The 27,338-nt window shown below is 40.6% G+C and overlaps 1 protein-coding gene and 1 long non-coding RNA gene across 2 annotated transcripts in view; both read left to right on the forward strand.

Annotated features, from left to right (window-relative positions):
* Positions 1-27,338, forward strand: part of LOC100116789 (MORN repeat-containing protein 4 homolog) — an 86,084-nt gene that overhangs the window by 2,816 nt on the left and 55,930 nt on the right. The gene's annotated exons all lie outside the window — the stretch shown is intronic.
* On the forward strand, positions 14,954-15,802 carry LOC116738627. Its single transcript, XR_004345142.1, has 3 exons — positions 14,954-15,020; positions 15,099-15,190; positions 15,262-15,802. It is a non-coding gene; the product is annotated as an uncharacterized LOC116738627 (long non-coding RNA).

Here is a 27,338-nt window from a genome sequence, read left to right on the forward strand (position 1 = left end):
CAGCACCCCACCACCACTGCCCTCCTCTACGCGTACTCAACATAGTACCCTTTCCATTGTGAATAGAGCACCCCCTCTCCTCAACAGTATTTTGATTTTAAGAAGTGTTTTTGGGTAAAAAAAGAAAAAAATGTAGCGAGACCCGGGCTTGAACCTTCATTCCTTGGAGTTCGAGACAGGCATTTTACCACTGAGCCACGACTACACTGTTAAATCATTTCTTAAATATCAGGTTCGTGTGTGTGTGTGAGCGTGCATGCGTGTTTTGTATGTATGTATGCGTGTGTGTGTGTGTGTGTGTGTGTGAAAGAGAGAGAATTTAATACACTTATGGATAAAGTTAAAATCTAGCCTATAACTATAACGAGTGTGAAGGATAAACAGGGATAGGTAGTGTTAGATAAAGTACACAGGTAAGTGAGTAGAAATATTTATATGTGTTTAACAATTATATTTATTCAAAACTCTTAAACTAAATACAATTATAGTTATGTATCTTTATATATAGTTGTATTTAAGTATGCGACTATGTTATGTAAATGTAAATTAATAAACTCGTATATAATGATATAAATATCTTCTAAAGCTAAATATATATTTTTATCTTTTAATAATTTATATATCTTATCTACAAGCGTCTCGTCAAACTCTCTCATTGCGCGTTCAACATTGTAAGAAGTGAAATATGTGTGCTGGGCATTTTTGCTATTTACTAATTTATCTTTGCTATAGTCACCCAGCTTTTTCACAATAATTGTTACAGCCCCTTTAACTTTTAATAAGTATTTAATTCTATGATCTATTAATTTAGACAAGGCTTTTAACCTGTCAAACGTCACTCTTTTAAACACTAGTGAAGGTTTACGCACTTTTTTCGTCCTAGACTCGCCAGAGTCTTTGCATATTGGCGTCCCATCATCCTCCAGTAATTCAAATGCTCGATCGGAGTAGCTGATCATGAATCTGATGTAAAATCCGGAAAAGGTGATTCGTTGATCCAGCATATCATCCTCGCATCGTCGGTTCGGATTGAAGTCATCCGAACCGACTGAGATATTTTCCAGCCCAATGTGATTAATTTTTCCATAAGAGTTGTTCATGCCGAATACCATGGGTAGAATTTGATGACAACGATGTTTGGTGGTGGTGGAAGTCTGGCTGTCCTGAGCCTGGCTATCGTGATGTCTCTTTTGTCCAGCCATCTTTTTCTTCTTATACTGTTCCTTGCCGAGAGAGAACTTCTACTTTAGACTTGTGAAAGAGAACTGTGCTCTCTGTGCTGCTACTACGCCGGCTTATATTCGAAAACCACTACATTTGGTGGGAGGCGAGACCAATAAGGAACAGTCTCGCGACAAGTGGATGACCAATAGAATCACTGGTGTTGTAGAGGGGATCCAATGAAATTCTGTAGGGTCGCACTTTTTTAGAAGCTGTGCAAGCTAAATATCCTCTTACTTTATCGTTTCGCTTTTAAAAATTTTACAATCTTATATTACAACTTAGCAACGAATTCTTGGGCAATCTGATCATTTTTTCTCAAATCTGATAAGAAATTTTTAAGAAATCGCTGCATACCCATACCATTAATCATATAATATAGGAACATAATACAATATTTGCCACAAGTATTAGAAAAGCTGCTTTATAATCGAGTGTGGTTCCATCTGAGCTTCTTACAATTTCTCTGGATACTGTTTACGTGATCGGGGATGTATGGTTATGCACCAAAACTATCAAAATACCATCCAACACCATTTTTGGACACATATATCGCCACTCAGTGCATACCACGTCTCTTACGACTCTGTGTATCAAACACAAAGCCACATGGTTTTACCCATGTCATTGGAATTTGATCCGCCGGATAAACCTCCACCGCATGCGCTCTCATTTTTCGCAACTTTTGGGGAATATTCAGAGAATTCATTCTTGCAAAGATAGTATGACGTTGAGAAGGGACGCTCTGCTGTTGTAGTTATAGTGCCCCCGACGCCACGTGAATTTAGCTAGAGTTTCAGTTTGCAGGCGTTGTTGAGCGCACAGGTGTACTGGGAGGGCAGCGTTTAATAGAATGCTGCATACAATATGGCAATTTGTAGTAAGGTGGACACTTGTATGCCTCCTCTAAATTGATAACTTCGCGTGTCGTAATCTTATTTAGCAGTTTCGGCTTTTCCGCTCCTCGCACATAAATTTTATTTGCTTTTCTGCTAATATCATGCATAGTTTTGTAAAATTTTTTCAGCGAAACATCCCCATCGTACCAATCCAGATCATGATGATGCAGTGTCAGCCAATTTTTCTATCTTAAAATATCTTTCTTTAAAAATCTCGTATTGCAAGTAGGCGCGATAATCCAATGTGCTGTAACATCTAAATCTAATACTGCTAAACCCACTTCTTTCGGCACAACTCGACCCTTGTTATCCTTGAAAAACTGAAAATCGATAACTAGATTTATTTCTCTGATTGTCTGCACAGCTCAAGAAAAGCGTATCGACTGGCACAAAGCTTGTATTTCAATGGGTGTCATTGTTGGCCGATAAATCGGGTGTCAAATCGAATGCAAAAAGACAGTAGCCAGTTGGGTATGCATCGCGTGTTATCGAATTACCGGCATTTGAAAAATGTACCCCCGTACCTGAGAAGAGTGTGTGATACTCATCCACATACATCTTTTTCTTTTTGAAGTCAGGGGGCAGTGGTTTTGATGGGACTTGTACACCATCCACAAACAAACACAAGAAATTGATATTGAAATTTTTAAAATTGAACGGATTTAGTTTTGTATCGCCGTTATAAGCCTTATTTTAAATAAATCCAATTATGATTATTTTCGGCAATTGACCCAGTATGACATTATCTATCGACTGACTATGCACGCCAATGTTCAGGGTTACGTTTTTCACCTCTACCCGTGTAAGCGGGTACTTTGCTGTGATTTTAGAAAGCATTTTTTCGTGAGTTTAGTGAGAAATGAAATACCCGGATTAACCCTTACGCGGCGAACAAATAGTGTCGCCTCAGTTATGTGTACAGTATACACAGAATCGGGATCCATTAGACAGAAGCTGTCACGAGAACGCACAAGACGTACACGTACCTTAACACCACCAAGTAGCAGTCTATCCATATTTAGCACATCCACGTGTAAGTAGCCCAATAAATCAATTTTATTATTTGTCATAACTACTTGTCGTCTAAAGAAACCTACATTACCGGCATCAGTGTTATCCATTATACCGGCCGTGTCATCATACCACAAGACGCTGCTCAAGTGTGAGTTTTTTGCTACTGGGCCGTAATTTAATAACGTCTCAATGTACGATCTGTATGCGTAGGCGTTATTTAGTGGTGATACTGGTTTTTGATTGAAAAATACATCCACTTGATTGAACAGCGAATGCATAAAATTATTCACAGGGCCAACGACTGGTACTGACGCATAGTTCTCTAATGGCTTCGTCGGTATTATATTCACACGTAGACTCAGCATTGTGTGCGATAAATCTAGATATTCACAGTTGCCAGGGATCGTAAATTCTATTGGTGCTTGATCGCTAAGTGACGAGATTGGCTTATACTGCACCCAATGAGAACTCTCAATTACCGTCTGTGTTGGCGGCAATTTAAAGAGTGATAACTCTGACTTTAACGAGTCACAAGAGTCAGTGTGTAGAAAAGCCATTTTTTTTTCTAGCTGGTATAGTGAGTAGGTATACCATTCAATAAGAGAGAGCCTTTTATTTGACAAAGATATCTTTAGCTACTGTTGACGATGCTGCTTTAGTTGTAGATTTCTTTCTCTTCGTCTTCTTCTTTTTCTGCGTGGTTGTCACGCTCCTACCAGCTCCGCGACCAGAGTCTGACTGCGCTTTTTGTGTCATTTGTGTCTTCTTATATTTAGCTTTCTTTATCTTACCACCCCCACCTCTTCCCTCTCCTGTTCATCCGGTGCCATGATTTTATTCATTATTTGTTCAGCTTTGCGCTTGAGATTATCTCCACTTTCGCGCGCGCACTTAACACTTCTCTAAAAGCCCTGTTCTCGTTCACCACATCATCCATGATCTTTGCACTAGCATGAGCAGCCTTTTTACCGACAGACTTAGCGCCACGCCTCACAAGAGGTAGAGCACCGCGAAATAAACCTTTTAAAAAACTGTAAATGCCCGCGCCAGTCTGATAACGCCTACGACCAATTGTAACTTAATTATCCCCATCACCGTTATCACTGCCGATTTGGTGGGCAAGAAAAATACCGTAGTCAAATGGGACAGGATGTACATGCTCGACTCTTATATCTATCTCGATTGACTGAAAAGATAAGGACAGCAAGGACAGATACATTGGTGGGATAAAGTTCTGAATTTGTGTTCTACTGTAAGTATAATCATGTAACTAAAGAGCCATAGCACGTAGCAGTCGTGAACAAACATCACCTGTCACGTAAGGCTGACAAATACTGCTATAAACCATCAGCACGCTCGGTAAACCATTTGCAAGATTTGCTGGTCTATTACCGATAATGTAGCTGTCTTTTTTCCCATCACAATTTAATAATTCTTCACTTTTAAAGCCTAATATTTCACACAACTCTTCAGATAGAGAGAATGCGTGAGTACAGCCAGCGCACTTGTCCTCAGTGCAGGTGCATTTGACTTGAATATAGCCGCCGCATTGAATCTCAAATATAAGATGATCTTTTACATTGTCGAGGTTATTTATCTCGCTCAAAAGAGTATGAAGGCTTTCATAAACGCCGCATTTTATTTGACTAAAAGTCTCCCGATAATCATCATCATCATTGCGTAACTTATTGTTAGTGTAAGTAGCACGTGTGGGTTTTCTCGTTACACAGACGACTTCCTTTCTCTCCTTCCTTGATATGTGTTGAAAGGTAAGATGTATTTGAATTTCGGTGAGGCCGACGCACCAATTGCCGTGCAGACAGAAATTTTGGGGGAGTCGTGTGGTAAAGTGATTGGCAGTGTTCTCAGGGTAAACATATTTACTGCTACTACTGGACAAAACCATGTAGTATTCATCCGTTATCATCATCATTGTCATTGTTTTGAAGATTTATGAGATCTTTAGCAGACACCCAAGAATTAAATTTTTCAGGGTACCCCTTCCAACTCACAAAATACTCCTTCCTCTTTCCTTTGCCCCTACTGCGTAATACCTGGTCGATATGAAAAAAAAATGTGGCTGTCTCGGGGACAGCTGTTAGAAGTGAATACTGAATTAGGTGTGCTGTAGACTTCGTTTTTTTTATATAGGTGAAATAATAAAAATATGTTTATCGTTATTCATCCATTATTTTATTTCTTACAAACTTTATTTATCTATGATATAATCACAGGTATCTTCATTTTTTAATTCAATAAAAGAAACAATTGGTTTGTGGTAACTAAACAATGATATAAATGTTTTAGAATCGATTTTATATAAAAATCTTGAAAATACTGCATCTAATGTTGTGCCATACTTAGTAGTTGATTGTTGCGTATTATTATTCATGTCTAATTGAAATTTATCTTTGAGGAATGTAATTAATGGTTGTGCACTTTCGTCAGCAAAGTTAACATTAAAATCTCCTGCTAAAATCAGTGGCATTTCATGGTCATTTGTACCAAGCTCCCCTGATCCTACTTGAGTGTATACAAGTAGTGATCTATGGACTAATTGAATTATGTCTGTAATGCTTTTATTGGATGAAATGTAAATCGCAGACATGATACATATTTGACCGTCTTCTAAAACGCAGTGAGCAGAACATATTTCAGCTATTTCAGTTTACGTACAACTGACGCTTAGACGCGGGATAGCATTATTTCAGTTTATGCTAGGTAGAGAAAGCCGAGCGCGTGGGGACGCGGGATATCATTGTCCAGAGTATAGCGTACAGTAGAGAAGTATAGTGTGTAGAGAACGCGGAGAGCGCCGAAAGCCAACGGAAAGATGCGGTAAGGAGAGCGCGGTGGAGGGGAGAGAGAGAGAGAGAGAGAGAGAGAGAGAGAGAGAGAGAGAGAGAGAGAGAGAGAAGGAAAGCGCGGTGAAGGGAGAGATGCGCGCAGTGCGTACGCCTTGGGCGGCGAAGAGAGCGCGGTGGAGGGGAGAGTGAGAGAGAGAGAGATGCCCCTGCTTCCCCTCCTGCCGTTCGGTAACTGCGTGACTGTCGGTTTTTTCTCGACTCACTCCCCGGTAAAAATGTATACCTAGCAAACCTATAGAAGTATTCACTTCAAAACGTCGCCAGACAAATCTTTGCGCACTCTACCCAGCTGCTCTTCGTAAAAATAGCCGTCAATCTTTTCACCCTCCAGATCCTCGAGTGTGTAGACGGGCGGCTATCTCCTCGTATCGACCTTTATAATCCTAAATAATTCCAGAGTCCAGCCACCTTCATATGCTTTTCGAAATGCTGTATGAGCACGACTAACTCGAACCAAGTCTTGAACATTATATTTATAAGTACAGCGTGACTGTCGTTTAACACGGTAGCACCGCGCTAAATTTTCACGAGCTTCAGCTGCATTATACATTTTTACGCTAGATGACGTCATTTTTATTGCGCTATGCCACGAATTATTGTATGACTGTACAATACCGTCCAGCACGTCAACGTAGCGTCTTGTGTTGAGATGTGTGAAGTAGCGCCATATTCGTTCTTTAAGACTTCTGATAAAACTATCGGCGACTGCTGCCTTAACGTCGGGGTTTTGCACAGCACGGTAAATAATGTTTCTTTTTTTCAACAAATTCTGCACTTCGCGTCCAATGAATTCTTTGCCCTTGTCCGTTTGAAACTATATAGGCTGTCTGCCATCGTTTCACTGTAGAATCTGCTCCAGACCACTGGCCACACTTTTAGCCGTTTTATCACAAAGTGGCTCAACCCACACGTACTTTGTAAGCACATCAATGACCACCAGTAAGTAGCTGTATTGATCATTATACGTTTTGAGAGAGCGAAGGTCAGCTAAATCAGCCTCCCACAACTCGTACGGACTGAAAACCCGGTAAGAGCGACGAGGAAAACGATATCGCACCATTTTATACATTGTGTGCGCATCCTGACTCTCGAGCCACTTTCTCGTTCGAGCGAAATATTTTGCGTGTGGCTCGCACAAGCCTGTCTCCACCAGCGTATGCTGATACAGTTTTTCAAGCTTGCTCTCCATTCGTTTTGTTCAGTTCGTTTTATTCGTTCAAGTAGTGTAGGTGTAAATTTATGCTTTTTGAATTTCGCGCCGCTGCTCGCTCTCCGTTGCGACGTTGAGAGCGCGCGCGCATGCGTCGAGTTGCGCGCCGCCGGCCCCGCTTGCGAGCGCGCGAAGGGCCTGCGCGTGCGGATTCCTGTTCAGACTGCCTAGCGCTTCGCACGTTTGGCTTCCTTACGCTTTTCGATTTTTTTGTCTTCTGACGGTGAGCCAGTGACTTGTTCTTCTCAGAGCTATCACTGTTCACCTCGTTCTGCGCCGTGTTGGTAGTGTTTAGCGGAAACTTAAGGTTTGTTGGCGAAGGTGTCCACGTGTTGTACGTGACTCCTTCGGGGCGAGCGAACAGCGGCAACACCCCTTGTTGCCCTCGTGCCAAGCGTCTGGCTCCCCGAGACGTCGGGGCGCGCTTGGTGCACGGTTGCGGACCATCCTTTCGCTCCCCAGGCCCGGCTTCCAGACCTCCAGACCAGGACGGAAGCAGCGGCGGACTACGACGAGGCCTGCTCAACGCCCTCTTCAGCGGCGGTTTTTGCGTTCGTCTTTGCGTACAATAAAGCTTACACGTATCAATAAAGCTTACACTTGCTGAGGCTTTTCCCTCTAAACCGTGAGGGTTTTTATGCCAAAGCAAGTGCTTTTTGTGTACCGCGAAATCGTGTGTGTTAATTAAAAAGAACCCTTCACTCACTCAACCCTTTCCTTTTGTTGGAACTCACTCTGAGTTCTTTCATTCGTTCTAAGATTATTAATCACGTTTTATAGTTTGTTTTATAGCCTGTCTGAATCGTCGATAAACCCTATCAAAAGTGATTTTACCGACCATACACAAAACAGTTAATAAAGCGACACTTTTCTCCTCACTACCTGACGACTCAGATATCATACATGAAAAAGCATGCTCAGCCAGTCAACGATCGGCTTTAGTATGCCCCATATCACCACTGCCGCCACCATTACCACCACCACCACCACTACAGCCATTATTGCGCGAATATGCGATATTGTGCTCGAGACAGGTTCTATTCAGAGGATTTCTGCCGGTCTCACCGCGTGCCAGTCTCTCCTCAAGATGGGTACCCGGCCCGAGAAACTGGTATCCCGGCATATGCATCTCGAAAGGCATTCGATTGATTAGCGTATCTAGCACATTAGATGACTCTGTGTTTACTCTTTGTGATGCTGCCATCTTATATGGCCGAGCTTTGGTTCTTTTAGTACTTCTTGTTTTTTAGCAGGTGGCGCTATAGATCTTATTAAATTATCTACCGTAGTGTCGACTGCTGCTGCACGACTGCTACCACCTCGTTTTCTCTTTTTATTGCCTTTGCGATACTTCAAACATGTCAAATTATTCGGATCTAGTGTTTTCTCTCCGTCGTAGTCCTCCTCGTCGTTGTCGTCGTCGTCGTCCTCGTCACTAACGCTTCCATTGGATGCTAGTTGTTGTTGTTGTTGTTGTCGACCCGGTACAGATAATAATGACGTGTCAGAAGCAGTCAGCAGAGAATTGTTATTGACGCTGCTGTTAGATTCTTCTGCTATAGCAGTCGCTACAGCAAGATGAAGTTTGTTATTTCCTATATATTCCAGAGGTACGTGTGCCTTACGAATTACGCGAACAAACTGATCGAAGCTACGAGAGGGTGGCCTTTTTCTACATCTCACAGCTTCGTTCACCAAGTCTACAATAAAAACACCTCGTGCACGCGCGCCATCTACCGTAATCATACCGAGTTTATTCCAGGCAATGCTACCAGATCGACGTAGGCCATTCATTAGATTTCGTGCATTTTGACGAAGACTTGGCGGTACACTATTGATAATATGTAGATCGGATATTACTTCGCCATCACCATTTGTAGTAATAGAGTGCAGTGGTGGTAATGTTTCATCGATTGTCGGCAACAACTCATTATCGGCTTCATCGTCCTCGCTACTTTGTTTTTTGTAGTGTAGGAACCATTGCAACACCTGCTGGTACATGGAGTACTTTTGCCGATCATCCAATTCACTCGAGTTTAAAATCTTGTTCATCTCGTCGTCCAGTCGTAATATCTCGGAGCCCGGTGTCTGAATTGTGTTGAGGTAGTTGTCATTACTACTGTCAGCCCCACACTCGTCTGTGATAGTCGTTTTTGACGGTAGTGGTGGTGGTACTGCTGCTCTTATTGGTAAACATTGACGTTTTTGCTACTGCTGCTGTCTCAAACTCTGAATACACTCTTGAGGCACTAAAATCATTTTCCTAGCATGCTCCATGCTGATAAAACAGGTTTTACTATTACCGGCACAAGGTTTTGAGCTTTAATTAAAAGTCTCTTGCGAGTCTCATTATCTTAACATCCTGCTTACAATACTTGATGATCTCGTTTTGAAAATCAAAAAAGTAATTTTGTCTTTTTCTATCAGCACACCACTCTAAGAATGTTTTTCGCTCCTCGACACCCATAGAGTCGGGTGAGTATCTTTCTACGGGTGGCATCCCCCTTACATAGTTCTGATTCACCGGTCTGTTGAATAAATGGGGGGAATGTTTCCTTCTCAATACCGCCGCCAAGTTCGTAAGCTCTGTGTAAAGGGCTCAGAGCCATATGCAAATAATTCAAACTATCGAGAAACTTTATGTGGTCAAACTTTATCATAATTATTTTTTAACCCGTTTAGAATTACGGAAGGTGTTCCGGACGTAACCGAGGGCTACTAGGGATAATAGCAAGTGCGGCGTATTTATTCTTTATTAATAATATATTCTATCTATTAGTAGTTTTAGCGAACGTTTCTCCGTCATTTGGCTTTCATATACGCGAATCGATAAGGCGATTCGTGGCTTCAGACCAATACAGTTAGGAGTGGTTTTATAATCATTTCTAGACTGCCACGACCTCAGTAGAGAGTTTACTCCACGGATTTTGAAGGTCACTTTCAGTGCGGAGAGGCTAAAGGGCCGATCTGTGACTGCCAGGCCAGAGAGACGAGTGGCGAAAGGCGTTCGCGCGGGCACATGACTGGGTGTGTATAGCTATAGATATAGAGGAGCGCGCGCACTGCTTCGAGTCCCTTTGGTAGTCCTCGGGAAAGTGTCTTTGTTTTAGTGGGCCCGAGTTTTCGGCGGCGTTTAATGAGTAGAGCATCAATTCTCGGCGACAACTTGTGAGAGAAGGTCATACGAGGACCTGATCGCTAGGAGATTTCAATAAAGTCATAATATGTGATCAACAATGATTTCACAGTTTATTTTTGAACCTTAATGTAGTCTTGTCCCATACAGAAGGCATTTCACGGAAATCTTTGCGCCCCAACGGACTCTTGCAATGCTTGAAGAGAGAGAGCGAGAGAGAGAGAGAGAGAGAGAGAGAGAGGGAGAGAGAGAGAGAGAGAGAGTGAGTGAGTGAGAGATGCATATGCTGACATTACTTCTTCCGAATTCATACACTTTGCGTAAAAAGTGTATCTGAGTATCGTGGCAAGTACCGCATCTTTGAGAAGTCGTCCTCGCGCGCCTCTCATTGCATTCTCTCGTGTTACGTGCCACATTTGGAAATAGTCCACGTCGGCTTCATAGCGTGCATCTTTATTATTTCCTTCCTCGTGCTTTTCCCTTCACTGGATCAGTAGAACTTTAAGTTGTTTAGCACGTTCTGCGGTGCGTTTCACGCCCTTTGGTGCAGATTGACAGTCCTAGATAAGCTGATCTACTTTCTTTTCTAACTTTGTGATATAGTCCTCTTCTTCCTCGCGGCTTCTTGCCGAGCTTTTCTGTAGTCTGCTGTTTGTGCCATTGACGAGGTGCTGTCCATGCTCCTAGCACTGGCAATGCTCGCTAAACTCTCCATACTGGTCGTTCTTGATCCCAGAGATTCTGCTCCCAGGCAAAGTTTCGACACCTTTAAGAAGAACGTATGATATAAGCAAGCCTGTTGGGGGATAGAGTTGGCGCTGGGAGCTGAAGTGAGATCGGCAAAGCGCCGAACTAAGACCCGCTTAATCCTTCCTGCTCAAGGCAGGGTAAGGGGATCGTGTGCGCGAGATTGTGCTCGGGGTTGGTGTACGCCGCTTTCCAGGGAGCGGTGTCATCGGGCAAAGAAATGGTGCACGTGTCCGTCGCGGCACACATCAGCTCGATGGCGTGTGCTTGCTCCGTGTGGAGCGGAGCGGATGAGGTAGGCCTACTTCCAGGTAGGCAGAGCGGATGGGTGAAGCAGGCAGGAGAGGCTTGCTGATGCTCCTCGCTGTAGCTTCCTCGTTTCTTAGAGTGCGGACACTGCTCGGACCTCTCTAAGTCGACTCTTGGAGCAAGTCTGGACAAGGGAGGGCCGCCCAACCTGGTGAAGGCTACACCACCCAGTTATTATAAAAGGGGGGGGGGGGGAAGAGGACTCCGAAAGACCTTCGGAAAGAGTGTTTCGTAAGCAGAGCAAAAGGTGTCCCGTATAAAACGGAGAACACTTGGCATGGAGTGGAGAGCGCTCATTCTAGAGCGGAGAGCGCTCGGTGCAGAGCGAGAAGAGAGCGATTCGTCGCTTTCCTCACATGCGATGGTCGTGAATCCGAAGAGTCTGCCTGAAGTGGTGATGGTGTCTGCTGCTACAGAGAGTGACGTTGGGCTGATCGGCAGGTCGCCCTGGCGGTTGCTTCCTGGAGAGAAGTCGTCTTGGCAATGATGTCGGCTGGCCGATGTTCTTCAGCAGCTCGCCTCTGTCGATTGCTCGGTGAGTGACGGGAGCGTTCAGAGGCCTTGTTTTAAGGCGCTGAGAAGCACTTGTCATGGAAGGGGCGGGGGGGGGGGTGAGAAATGATTACACGGGGTAATTATATTTCAAACAAAAATTAGATTTATTGCGTCTCAAATGGGTTGTGCAGGTAGCCTTAGCTCCGTGCTTCCACTCAGACGCAGTCTAATGCAAGGTGGGGGATGCCTCGGCCTGGATCCGGCCCGCCTATATGCCCTCGAAAGCGCTACTTCGCTTTGGGGAGTTCGCGCAAGTAGCGTAGTCGCCTAGTGGCCACGCGCGGTACTAGCGGTGTGGTGGGCGCGCTGCGGCACATGCAGCGCTGTCAGACGGGTTTTAGGTATCCAGGGGCTTGTGCCAGAGAGCCTGCGGGTGGATTACAACACTTTTTTCTTCTATCTTTCCTAGCTCTTTCAACGCGTTCGTGAGGTCCGTCTTTACCGGACCATGCATGTTATTCCTGCCCTCTGCGTACTCGATTGTTCCGGTGATTATACCCGAAAGGCTTTCGCCCGTTTCTGATTGATGTGGTCGTCATTACTATAGTCATCCTTCATTTTTTGCGTCGCACACACACACACACGTACAACTCACTTTTTTCGTCTTCTTCTGTCTTCTTCGTCCTTTCTGACTTTCTTGAGAATGTCTACTGCATAGTTGCTGACTGCGCACAATCCATCCTCTAAAGTCAGCATGGCCGTCATAATCGACTCAGGAGTTATTCTGGTCTGAAGATAACTCAAGATCTTCTCGCTCCTGCTGATATCGTGAGAATTCGCAAAAGACGTGCTCAACATCCTCTGTTGTATCCGAACATATTGAGCAGTTCTGAACCGATGCAGGTACGCCCGGAAACATCAATGGCCGGTCAAAAACTGCGTAAGATAGTAGTTAACTTCCCCATGTCTTCTTCCAATCCAGTCTTCTATCCTTGGTATAAGGCGATGAGTCCATCGCCCTTGCCACTAGCGTCCCATCTTGTATGCCATTCAGCCATCGTCTTCTTTCTTTCAGCATCCCAGATCTCTTTCTGGCTTTTGTCATTCGATCGTCTTCTGCCTTCGAATTCGTAGCTTTTCAACGCTAAAAGGTCAATAGGTGGCATGCCTGCTATAATGCAGACAGCATCGTCCGATACCGTACAGTAAGCGGACGCCACTCTTAGTGTACTTTGCCTATATATGGTAGTGTGTGTGTGTGTGTGTGTGTGTGTGTGTGTGTGTGTGTGTGTGTGTGTGTCTATATATATATATATATATATATATATATATATATATACTAGTGGGGCTCCGCCCCCTGCTCGCTTCGCTCGCCAACCCCCTATTGTAGTTTCTGTGTGATTTTATCTTCAAAATTTTATTTTCATGAACTGATAATTATGTTCTGGATGGTTGAAAATGATCGATCTTATTGTATAAGAAAACCTGTTACTGGAAGTAAAAGTATTGTTTAACATTGAACTTCTACTATTAATGGCATTTAAAATAGTTTTAGCTAGTTTTTGAAGTTTTCTGACGCTTGAAATTCATCATTTGAATTTATATATATATATTTTTTTTTAAATTAATTTTAATTTTTTTTAATGTTCTTAATGTTTAAATCTTTGTGCCGCAAAAGGCATCTATAAAATGATTGACTTTATAAAATTCGAGTTGCGCGCCATTGGGAGACGTGAGGTGATCCTGAAAATTAAATTATTTGCGGGTACTGTGGGAATCGTACCCGCAAATAATTTGATTTATAATATATGAATAAGATGATCGTTTGGAAAATCCCCCAAGGATTTTTATTCGTAAGTATTTTTATTCACATTTTATATTTGCAAACAATTGGTTATTGTTATTAATTAACACAATGTATTATTTTCAGTTATAGTTCCAGTAGACTTTGTAAATATATTGTGCGTTGTAAATATTTGTGTAGAGTAAGAAATTTTTTATGTATAAAAATTAATAAATTAAATAAATAATACTACCTGCTTCATTAATTAATGTATGTAACATGTAATAAAACATTTAAAAAACATTTATAATAAATAGTTTTTTATTTTTTACTTTCTTATCTATCTAAGTGTATATATACATATTCAAATTTTACTCAAAATTATTAATTCATATCATTAACTTTAATTTTTTTTAACTTAATTGATTTTTTAGTTTATATAAAAGTTAATTCATATAGTCTTTGTATAAAGATTGATTCGTACAGTCGTCTTTGTTTAGATACATTTTTAATGTCCTGACCGTTTTTGACGGTCTTGACGTCAAAGGAGAGTATAGTGGATTGCGCATGTGGCTGCCGCTGAGTAAAATCAAAATTTACCACTCAAATTTAAATAGTGTAATTTTCGTTTGGAAAAAAATTATAAACATATTTTTTACCATTGAATAATTATTTATAAATTGTTGTTGCTGAGCGAGTTAACGCGAGCCATTCGGATGATATGAAATAATTATTTCGTTATTGTAAAATTGTTTTTTTAATTTATAAATAATTATTTGATAGTAAAAAACTGTATTAATTAATAATAAAAAAATGTATTTATAAACTTTTTTAAACGGCAATTACACTATTTAAATTTGCGCGGCAAGTTTTGGCTTACCGCGCAAGATCGTCAAATACGGTCACGATATTAGCAATTGTAGTTCGGTGTACTTTAAAATTTGTTTTTTTACTGTTCAAAAAAAATCTTGATTGCATTGAGATATTTCGATTGCATTGCATATTGCAAGTTGAAAATTTGCCTGGTATATTTATTTTCGTCAAAGTTTTTTCTTCTGAAATATTGTCACGTGACCGGTCCGGTAAGATGTATTATACGCCAATAGTTACAGCAGTTAATCTCTATTTTACCGACATTTGTCTACTCTTGCTACTCAGTGATACTTTTGTTATTTACGTTTGATCCTGTGATAACATCTTATACTTAATTTGTATATATATATTTATATATACATAGTTAAAGATACAGTTTTGTTTTGAAGGTTTTACTTAGGTGTGTATATATACAAAACTGTTATTAAGATACAGTTCTGTTCTGGAGAATAAAATCACTGCCATTGTAAGTCTAGCACAGTTTATTACAGTTTTCGATTTTTTTATTTCAATTAATATATATTTTATTATTCATGCTTTTTAGGATTACAAGAGACGTATGTATAATTATGCATTTTTATAATCATACATTTGTAATACTGCTAACCTCAAAGTGTGTTTACATTGGAGAATTGAGTAAGTTTTATTCATTATAACATAATTTTATGTATATAGTCATATATTCATATAGTCATTGTTTTTTACAGAAAATGGAGTATGAATGTGTGTCGTGCGACAGAATATTTAAAAATAGGAGTTCGTTACTGACGCACTCGCAGATTCACACAAACAAAAAAAATTTTGCTTGTGATATTTGCGATAAAAAATTTACTCAAAGAGGGAACTTAAACGTTCACAAGAAATCTCATTTGAATAAAAAAGAGTTCGAATGTGCACTTTGTGATTCTAAGTTCATCACAAAATCACAATTAGAAAATCATCAAAACACCCATACAGGATTGAAGAAATTCGAGTGTGATTTTTGTGGGAAAAAATTTAACAGAAAAAGTGTGTTAGTTGATCACATAAATGTACACATGAATAATGAGTCGTATAAATGTCAAATCTGTTTAAAAGTGTACAGATTTAGACAATATTTAACGACTCACATGCGAGTGCATACCAATGAAAAGAAATATAGTTGTCCTATTTGTTTGAAAGGATTTTCAGACAAAAGTAATTTTAATCGACACACTAAAATACATGTCTAATTTCATATTAAAAAATAAATAAATTTTTTTTCAAATTATATTGTATTGATTTGTATCAGTTTGTATAGCTCCAACCTCTCCTTAATATTTAAATTTTACGCAAAATTATTAATTCATAATATCATTACCTTTAATTATCTAAAAAAATTGATTAATCGATTGAATTGATTTTTTAGTCAGTTGATTCACATAGTCTTTGTACAAAGATTGATTCGTATAGTCGTCTTTGCTTGGATTGATGCGGAAAAATGATATAAAGAGATATAATTTATAATTAGATAAAATTTATCTAATTATAAATTAGAAAAAGGGTATAAAATAAACATAAATAAATAAAGAAAATGGGTAATCAAATAAACAAGAATCTAAAATATATATTTCTGTGGGGGGGAGTCTTGCCAAAATGACTATATAATATAGGAAGATATATATATATCTCCATATCCAATTTATTCGAACAATGCATGCTCCTTTTAACGCAAACGTTTCCATCTTCAAATGGAAATGCTGACCAAGTGGTCCCCATAAACGTACATTTTGAGATATATGCAATAGTTGGTATACATTAAAAGGACATTTGTTAAGGCCATACAATTTTTTAACATTGATGACAAATAACTCATAAAAAGATTTCGCCAAATCAATTTCATTTATGTGAATTTTACTTTTTAGTAAAACAGTGGTCGCATACATAAGCAGTAAATAATGATTGTAGTACTTTTTAGACAATTTATTTTTTTAAATTACTGAAAAATAATGCAACAGGGCTTCTCTGAGTTCTGAAGCTTTCCACAAATGAATATATTTCAAAGTTCTTGTTCGAGTTATTGTATCGGGTGGGAAGATTTTCTGAAGCTCAGAATCGATTTTTGATTTATAAGTTTTTGTATATAAAATGGATATATATGACTTTTTTAATCAAACCATAAACTCGTCAACATCTGAGAAACGCCAAGGAGTATCGCATGCATATAATCTGGAACGAAAGACGTAGCTACATCGAATGCAGGATGAGGCTAGTAATAGACGGCCCTTTTACACCGTTTATGTGAACAACATTGTCGTTTACTGCTTGCAATGCTTGCATGAGCATTCGTTCGTGTGTTCTCAGACAATAATAATTGGTGAAGGGATACACTCTATTAAAGTCTCTTCCAGTTTCGCAAACTTCTCCAGGGTGCTCGCCAAATGTACACCCGCAATCGACGTTAAAACGAGAAATATTTTGAACGTCTGCTCTGGCAGGAGCATCTAAAGTTGCAATAGAAGCGATTACAATACTACTTTGCATCGAATTGTTTGTTCGATCAAACCAATTAAAACCATTACGTAAATTTTTAAGCATATCGACAAAAGGTTTTAAAAACGATGTCATACATATCTTTTGAAGTCTAGAATAGTAAACACCACATACAAACTGAAAATTACGGCGATTTTCCGGTGGAATATTTATAATTTGAACTTGCACAAGCCACATCTATCTATTCGAAATATTGGCAACGGGCACTCCGTCTGTATTCCACAACAGGACTATATCATGATCTCCTGTAAGATACTTTCGCTCAATAGTTCGATACTTTTCAGAAGATGTTATATCCGTAATAAAATTCGTATCGTTACTTTTGTGTAGTCTATGTTCATCAATTAAAGACTTAAGATTTCTTGTCTCAAACGCATTTCTTAATAAAGATTTAAGATTGTATTCAACGAAAGTACCATTAATATTTTTACTGTTACAATTCGCACACTTTGTAATTTTCAACTGAGCTTTGAATTCTCCCAAATAATTAGAACATTCTTAGCAAATTTGATGTTTTTCTATGATTTGAGAATCTGAAGTAGTAATTTTGTCAAAAGTTTTATACAGAAAATATTTGGTCCTTGGAAGACACGATGTTTTTGGTAAAAATATAAAGAGAAGTTGTAATATATCGCTCAAACCTTTTTTTGTCAATGCATGTAAGGAAAAAATCTAATATTAAAAATATAGCTTGTCCTAGAGTTATTTCGGCGTTTTCATAGTTTTTTGTTCCATTCAATCATCGTCTTCGCATCCTCGTAGAAATTCCTGATCAGAGACATCAGAGTCATCAAAACAATTTACCGTATCCTTGTGAGAATATTCCGAGCATTGTTCACTTAAAATATCTTCCTGCAGTAGTTATTAAATGTAAGAACGGTGCATAGAGTCCAAAGTCATAGGTTCGAGTGTGAATTTATGTGATTCATAGGCAATCTCCACCGTTCGCTCCGTGAATTACGAACTTGCGCGCAGTATATTATCGCCACATTCAGAAATTGACTTACTTATATATAAGATTTATCTCATAATTGAGTTCCATTTCAGCATCATTCGAATCATCACTCGTATAAATCGATTGTTTGCGATATAGTTTTGCTGCACGTCTCACTCGCTCACTTTTTTTCTTTTACGGCGAAGCGTGGCAATAGATACGTCAGCATCATTCTTCGATATTTCAAATAATCCGTTGGTTATATAAATGAAAATTAACAATGCTTCATGTAAAAAAATGTCCCTCACAATCCAAACGTCTTCGATAATTCAGTGACATTATTTTGAAATACAACAAATTATTTTTAATGTTGACATTCCATACGAGTTCAAAGATTAGTTTTTTCTTAGCCTCAAAGAAAGGGCTGAAGTCAAGCGTTGGCGCGTTGCTATGGAAGTCACTTATTTATTATCCGAGAAATTTTCACTTGCTTGTTGTTTTACGCTGTATAAACGTGACTTGTGTAACCTTTAATTGAACAAGATGTACTTTGGACAGAACAAGAATGGACAAAGAACAGTTTTTGATTCGTTGCGAAGATAATTCTTTTTGTGTGATATACAAGCATTAGATTTTGTTTGACGAACCGGATGATCCAATCAATGTACTAAAAGAAGGAGATGAGGTAACCTTTCTTTATCCGGAGGATTTGAAAAACGGAGTTCCGTACAAAGGAATTATACTTCAAAAGTAAAGTATTAATGTTGATGAATTTTCAAACGGTCTGCATAAAAGCCCTTTTTTACGTACGCGAAATACGCAAAGAGATACGCGAGAAACGACGGCTAATCGAATGCAGAGTTCCGCCGTTGTGAAACGTAAAACGCGGTTTTTTTCTCGTGTTTTATGATTATCGCATACGTTTGCGCGTAGAACACGTATTATTGTCGCATAAAAAGGGCCTTTAAATAGTCCGTTTTTCGAAACTAGTGTTTTTCTTATCAACTCGTTTTTATGACAATCGCTTTATCACAGCTGATGGAGAAAAGCTAATTAATGCAATGTATGAGATGTTTACCAAGTCTAAAAAAGCACCACCGAAAATAAAAACAACAACGTTAATCACTAAAAACTCCACTCGCTCAGAAGAGGTTGATAAGCAGTATATCGACTGCAGATGCAAGTTTTACTTTCGATTCCTTTTTATCTGATCACGACGAAGAATCACAGAAATTAAAACAAAATGTAATTATTATATAGTATGCAAATTTTCATTATTTATTAACAGTTTTTTTCAGGAATCAAGTTTTGAACTTAACATTAGAAACGGAAGCTTTATTGAAATCATTTCGGACAATGACGAGTTTTCGAACGAAACGGCAGAAAAGGTAAAATACAAACACATATCGACGACTGAATGAAAAAAGGTTCATCCGGCGGCCGGTTCAAGAAAGGTTTCTTAACGCAAGCTTATATTTAACACTTCTCTATTCTGATTTCCATCACAAATACGATTTATTTTCTAAAATTTTGTTGCTCTGTGTGCTTTCAAAATGTGCGCTGGAACATCATAACAAAATTATAGAAAATAAATCACGCTTCGGATAAATATTACATAGGGAGCTGTTTGGAATTGACCAGTGAGTAAGGGTCTTTTTGATGCGGCCGCCGAGTTAGAGCTTGTTATATACACTCAGGCGTCGATATGCGACGTTATGATTTACATACATGCACTCTACTATATATAGTACATCTTACGTAAATTAATAATTTATTCATATTTACAGAAATCTCATGACAAAAATTCTACTAATATGATAGCACTCGTAAATTACGATTATTCTGAAGGAGAAATGAACGAAGATAATAACTTACAAAATTTTGATAGCACTTGTAAATCGACTGCTTTTTATGATGTGAAACAAGAACCGTTTAAGCTGAACAAAAAATTAAAAACAGACAAAGCATCAACTTCTGATAATCAATTTAATTCCGAAAACAATTTGAATGCTGCAAATAAGATGAATAATAATACAAAATCTAATACCTTAGTCGAGTCAGATAAAAAAGTTAAACATATGGGTAAAAACGGCGTTTGGACGTTGAAATAACGGTTTACTTTTTTGCAGTTACGAGAACTTCTAAAAGGATCGAACATATTTATTAAAAGTTCAGCTTTAAGCAATGCGAAGAAAACTTGTGCTTTACAAACATTTTTGTCTAGAAGTCTTCTAAAGTTAATTTTTATGGAATTAGCATTGTCTACGTGTTCTTAAAGAGGCAAACCTGCTAATGTGTTAGAAGGTACGGAAGAACGGCGGCCTGGGTTACATCGAGAATGTGTCGACACTATCTCATGTAATTATTTAACATTTCTTCAAAGGCATTAATGGATTTCATGCGTTTAGTCATAAAAAATTAGTTGGTTAAACGTTAATTTGTTTATTTATAGTATATGTGCAGTTACATGCAAAACGAGCAAATTGGAAATTCGTTGACGAGTGAATCGTAACCAAGAGTCTGTGTGCCAGACTGCAGGAAATAAGAGAAAGAGTTAGCCCCAAAAATAGATAAGCAAATATGCTAGAAAGTCGTTATAGCTTTAATCCAGTTACATAAATATTTGTTAGTTAGATAAAGTTTGCGTTAAAAGTAATGAATGAAACGTATACAATGCATCTTGCAAATTGTGTACAGACTGTATGTACACAAACTAAGAAATACTTAATAAATTAATTTGCGTTTAAGTGCGCAGATTTTCAAATTGCGAATTTATACAGACTATTATATACACAATGTATACAGAAAGGCTTCAGAATAATTTTTTACAAAAATTATATACAGGCTGTATACAGGCTGTATACAATCACTTTTGTATACAATCTGTATACAGACTGGATAACATTTTTTTACGTGGGTGGTTTCGTCCCTACTGCGTATAGTATGAGCCGATCTAGCAGTTGTTCAAACTGCTTGATCGAAGCGTTAGGTAAACCATAGCAATTGTAAACAGTGACACCTGCTACCTTAGCCCGTATAAATCCTTCTTCACGGGTCTTTATTTTTCCACAGAAAGCAACGTTTTCATATGCTCAGATCGTTGATTTACCCAGTGTGTCCATTTCCCACGATGGTTCGTCTAGAACCTTTTATTGTTCGCACACAATAGCTACGTCTACCTCTTTCTCGCGGACATTATGGTTGAGTAGGTCCTGTGCTGTCTCACAGTGGTTTAGATTTAACTCAGCTTACTATCCCAAAGGATCCGGGTTCAAGTCTTACCGGCGCTAGAATTTTTTTTTTTATTTAATTATTTATTGTTACGTACTATAACTGGGACTTAAAGCTCCACGCGTGCCGTCGATATGACGGCATCGTGCGTGGCAATGTTTTGGCGCGCGTGCGGCGGAATATATCTCACTGTACCGAAGTTTGCCAAAGTGTGCCATAGTGTGCTAAAGTGTAATAAAGTATGCCATGCTATGCCATACTGTGCCAAAGTGTGCCATACTGCGCCATACTTTGTCAAAAAAGAGATGTTTGTTTCCGGAAAAACCATGTGTGTTAAAGTGTACCAAAGTGTGCCAAAGTGTGTCAAAGTGCAGCAAATTTCCGAATTTGAACAATTTGGCACACTTTGGCACAGTATGGCACACTTTGGTACACTTTGGCACACTTTGACACACTTTAGCATACTTTGCCACACTTTGGCACACCCAATTATTTCCACTAGGGTAGGAACCTAAGCGAATGGCTAGCTACTGGTGTCTATTATCTACGAGTAGAACTTGCACTTACACGCTGTCAACTACGTAACGCACGACTCAGACCGAGATTTTTGCTATAAAAAAAGTTTGGCAGAATTTTTTAGATTTCCCGGTGCGACGCTGTGCCTCCCAACACAGGTACACAACACCTAGAGCCTCGCATGCACTAGGATTTTTCTAAACGTAGGATTTGACCGCGATCATCACATTTGGGAGAACGCTAGGGAGAGGGGAAAATGATCACACACAATGGTTAAGTTTTATTGCACATGTATTTCGCCCAGCCCTTCCCTACAACACGGTGGCTGTAGTGCCTCCCGCGCACAGTTTAGCCACGCAAGGCTTACGCTGGGACGCTCAAACACGAGCCACGCTCGTGCAGCAGACGGCGGGCCACAGGCCCAGGTCCAGTCCGCTGACGGCGGTCTCTCTCTCTCTCTCTCTCTCTCTCCCTCACTCTCTCTTTGTCTCTCTCTCTCACTCTCTCTCTCTCTCTCTCTCTCTCTCTCTCTCTCTCTCTCGCGTCTGCACGTTAGCCCCCAAGCCATAGCCTGTTGTGTCACGTGGTACGCGCTCGACTCGGCTCTCGCCGGTCGCCGCGCGGCAGGGTGATCTCTCTCTCTATCTCTCTCGCGTGCGCTGGCCAGACGCCTCGCGCAGAAGACGTCTTGGTGTGCGCCCGCACTGCACACCAACACCCTGGTCTCTCGAGTTCTCTCTCTCTAGTGTGCCCGCACCACACTCGCCTCACTCTCGGATCTCTCTCTCTCTCTCTCTCTCTCTCTTTCTCTCTCTCTCTCTCTCTCTCTCTCTCTTTCTCTCTCTCTCTCTCTCTCTCTCTCTCTCTCTTTCTCTCTCTCTCTCTCTCTTTCTCTCTCTCTCTCTCTCTCTCTCTCTCTCTCTCTCTCTCTCTCTCTCTAATACTTTCTTACTCGCTCTCTCCCTGGTGGACGTCCGTTGGTGCTCCCGCCGGCGCCTCCCTGACTCTCGTGGACCTGGTGACGGCTAGCTTCCTCGGCTCTCCCACGCCAAGGCTGCTGGTTGCTCTGGTCCTCCAGACAATGATGACGGACTGGCTAGCTTCCTTCCTCTCGTGCGGATGGTTGCTGGCTCGTCCGGGCATCGGCACTTGCTCGTGTCAACGCGCTGCACCTGTGACTCTCTCACACTCTCGCACACTCGCACAACCTCGGGAGACTCTCCCAATTCTCCTCGTAACAGAGGAGGCCACGTATCTCTCTCGCACGTCGACGTTCTCCGTCGACAGTCGTGAGAGAACTCTCCGATTTCCCGCTCGTTCTCGCGCTCACTCTCCACTCGCGCTCGTCGGGTCCGCGCATCTTCCTCGCGCCTGATTTGCTGGCAGTCCGCGCGGATAGCGAGTCGCACATCGGCGCCCGCTGATTGGCTCGCGACATGTGGAGGACCAACCAGCGCGCGCGCCGACGAGGCTCACTCTCGCGCCAACGATGCTCACTCTCGCGCTAACGTGGACGGTTAGCCGACCCGTTCCTCGAACTCGAGGTCAGGCTGGCACCGACAACAACAATCCAACTTGTTTGTTTCTTCCGCGCACTCAGAGCTTGGCCGCATCGAACGAGATTCCTCGTATCGACGCGGCTGCGACGTTTGCAACGTCGCACCGGTGACCTAAACGTTTACTCAGAATCAAGATTCACGTAGACATAAAGAGCTTAGTATTCATAAGAATTGGGAGAGTATAGAGTTCTTCAAAGGTGAGAAGTTTCCCACCCACTACACGTTTAAAATGATGCTTAAATGATTTGACCGCGGCCTCCCACAAACCCCCGAAATGTGGAGACAAGGGTGGATTAAAATGCCATTGGATATCCAAAGAGAGGGCTTTAGCATTTACTTTGGATACGAACTCCTCTGAATTGATGAGCGTGAAAAGTTCCCTAAGCTGATTGTTTGCCCCAACGAAATTAGTTCCGTTGTCGGAGTAAACGTGATGGGGAATACCTCTACGCCCTATGAATCGAGCGAACGCGCCTAGAAAACCTTCGGTGGTCAAGTCGCTGGTTATCTCTATGGTTACTGCTTTTGTAGCCATACAGATGAAAATGCACTTGTACGCCTTATGGGTTGTTCGGCTATAGCGCTTTTTCTCTTTAATGAGTATGGGGCCGAAGAAATCTATGCGTACGTGAGAAAAAGCGTGAGACACGGTGACCCTAGCGGTCGGGAGATCTGCCATCTTGCAGTGAAGCGGAGTGGGTTTGTGTCTTATACATGAGACACATTTGCGAATGACGTGACGAACCTGATTCTTAGCGTCGATCAACCAAAAACGTTGTCGCAGATAGAAAAGGGTGCTTTGAACACCAGAGTGGAAATTTGATTCCTGAGCTTCCCGGATAATCAAGTCCATAACGTGATTCCTTGAAGGTAGTAGTATAGGGTGCTTAATGGCTATAAGAATGTCCACGTTTTACAAATGTCTTCCCAAGCGTACAACTTTATTCGCGTCCAAACACGGATTAAGTGCCGCAATATGCGACCTCTTTACCTTAGTACCCCGTGTCAAGCATGTAATTGAATCGGAAAACGCGTCCTATTGAATAATTTGAAACACGCGGGTTTAGGCATCTCGTTTTTCCTTGACCGTGATGGATTTCCTCGGAACGGTTTTCCTGAAGGAAGCCATCGTAAACATATCGTTACGACATTAAGCAACATGCGGTGCCTTAAAAACCGCGATGGAAACATGCGATCCTTAATACTATCGACTAGAAGACAAACTCCTTTTTTCAAACTGGTTATATCCGGAGCCGATTCGACGATGTTCGCGGGCCATGAGGCCTCTGTTTCTGGCCGTGAGGCCAGGTTATGTTGGATCGGGACGTATCGCCAACTAGCGCGCTCTCCTAATTTCTGAATTTCGCGCACGCGGTTCGCTTCAAATAGTTCGAGGTCTCGTGGGGACTTTCGTAACCAATGTAAGACTATAGTAGAATCGGACTATAGAACAATCCGGTTGATTAAAAATGCTAAAGCTGGAAGTGTTTCTATAAGAAGTCTTACAAGAGTCACGGCACCGCACAACTCTAACCGGGGGATAGTATGCTCTTTCAAAGTGGCTACTCTGGATTTCGAGCAGATCAATCGCACTGTGATATTCCCGTTTCTATCGGTAGACCTATCGTAAAGGCAAGCACCATAGCCTTTCTTGCTCGCGTCGCAGAACTTGTGAATCTCTATTTGCCAGGGATTAACACAAACAACGTGACGCGGTGCAGAAACGCTGGAGAGAGATGACAGCTGATTAGCGAAATCCATCCAAAGCGTAAACAAATTCTGTAAAACCGATTCGTCCCAAGAGTCTTTCTCCTTCCAGCATTCCTGCATGATCCACTTCGCGTGTAGACCTACTGGTCCTACTAAACCTATCGGGTCGAAGATCTTCGCAATCTCTGACAAGGTCACGCGTTTAGTTGCGATAGGAGGGAGATCTATGTGCTTGACTACGATAGCCAATTCGTCGCGTTTTGACACCGGAGAAACGCCTAACGTCTTTAAGACCGTGTCTGTTTTGCCATCTGGTGCCAAGCACGGAGCCTTTTCATCAAAATTATCTAACGCGTGGTTGTGATTAGAGGTCCATTGCCGAATGTTGAATCCACCACGCTTTAAGAACAAGGTGATTATCTTGTTACGTCCTGCGACGTATTGCAGTTGAGCAATATTGCAAAGCCGAAAACTCAAAATCGATGAGTCAGAATAATATTGCCGCGATTTCGGTCTTTATAGAAAACTTTGCCTTGAATAAATCGTGAAAATCAGCCAACTACAAGTGTCTTTCATTTGAATATACCCATCTTGTATAAGCCTGACTACAACACAGCAGCAGCGATTTAGCCCAAGCAGTGGAACTCCGCCTGACCTCCGTACTATAGCAGAGGTTCCAGCCCAAGCGGTTAAACGCAAGTAAGTAAGAATAAATAAATAAAAGATCAAATTTGCAACTTAACAATCTCATCACGCGCCTTCAAAATATCTTCTAAGGAGTCTGAGCCTGTCAAGAGATCGTCCGCATACATGCCTTTTTTGAGAATCTTGGCCACTTTGCGCTTTCGTCTTCCGCGAGCCTATGAATCGTTCTTATGACGAGATAGGGGACAGAAGATACACCGAACGTAACGGTATTCAACTCGTACACCTGTAATTTGCCGTCGCGATACCAGAAGATACGTTAGTATCGACGATCATCGGGATAAATGAGTATCTGTCGATCCATCTTTTATATCGGCGGTTAACACGTATCTATAAGATCGAAACCTCACTAAATGGATGTAAAGTTTATCCTCAATCGTAGGCCCTACGTATAACAAATCGTTGAAAGAAACACCTAACGACGACTTAGCGGATGCGTTGAAAACGACTCGGAACTTAGTAGTAAGGCTTAAGATCTTTACGATTATCAAAAATGGAAGATAATGTTCCGAGTCATTACCCTCGTCGATTACCACAGACATGTGTCCTGAATCAAGATATTCCTGGAAAACACGACTGAACTCTTCCATCATGCCGGGTGAATGTTTGAATTGCCTTTCCAATCCCCGGAACCGCTTAAGAGCTTGCGCCCTCGAGTCCCCCAGTAACAGGTCCTTTTTACGAAACGGCAATCTCACCATAAAACGCCCGTCAGACAGCCGAATAGTGGTGTCGTCATACCATCTCTCGCATTCTAACCTGTCGTCAGCCTGCTCAACCGGACTAGAGCATTCCTCCAGAGACCAAAATCCACCCCAGCTGGGGCTTTTAGAGGTATAATTCGTTTCCTTTCCTAGACAAGTTAACCTGACCTATAGAGAGCATGGACAACGTTGCTCCAGAACCATTTAAAAGGTCAACTTGTCGGGTGATATGGAACTGAGGGTCACCTAACCTAATATTCTTGGGTAACTTAATCGATTTGCAAGGAAACGGGTTCCTCAGGAGTAACGCTAGTTATGTTAGAAACGGTGCAGTGTTGCAGAAATAACAATTAGACCATTGACAATTAAAAAATAAAAATTTAATCGTTAATTAAAATTTTTTCAATCGACGATTAAAATTTAATCGTTAATTAAATTTTATTTAATTACTGATTAAAATTTGATTTTGTTCTCAACTAACAATTTAAATATACATGGGGCATTTCGCATCAACTGAGACAAAGGTTTACCCAAAAATCATTTTGAGTAATAAATTTTTAAAAGGCATAAAAATTAAAATTTTTTCTCTACTTTCGATTAAAGAGTGGCATTTTTTTATCCAGGTAAAAATAATAGAAAATCATTACTATAGATGTTAGTTTTCATTTGAGATTTTCAAAATAAAATTATCAATATACAAACTATTCCAATTTTTTTCATTCTCCAAATTCAAAAAGTGGCATTGTTTGCATTTTTTTGAAGAACGATTTTTGCCCTTCATTTACCAAGAACCAGTTCTTTGATCTGGGGTAAATTCTCATTATTTTTATTATTGAATTTCCATTATTGAATTTTATTTAGTGTATAAAATGCTTGTTAGTAGTTATTATTTTTATTGGACATTTGTGTACTCT

This window comes from Nasonia vitripennis, assembly GCF_009193385.2.
Source record: "Nasonia vitripennis strain AsymCx chromosome 1 unlocalized genomic scaffold, Nvit_psr_1.1 chr1_random0006, whole genome shotgun sequence".
Lineage (NCBI taxonomy): Eukaryota > Metazoa > Arthropoda > Insecta > Hymenoptera > Pteromalidae > Nasonia > Nasonia vitripennis.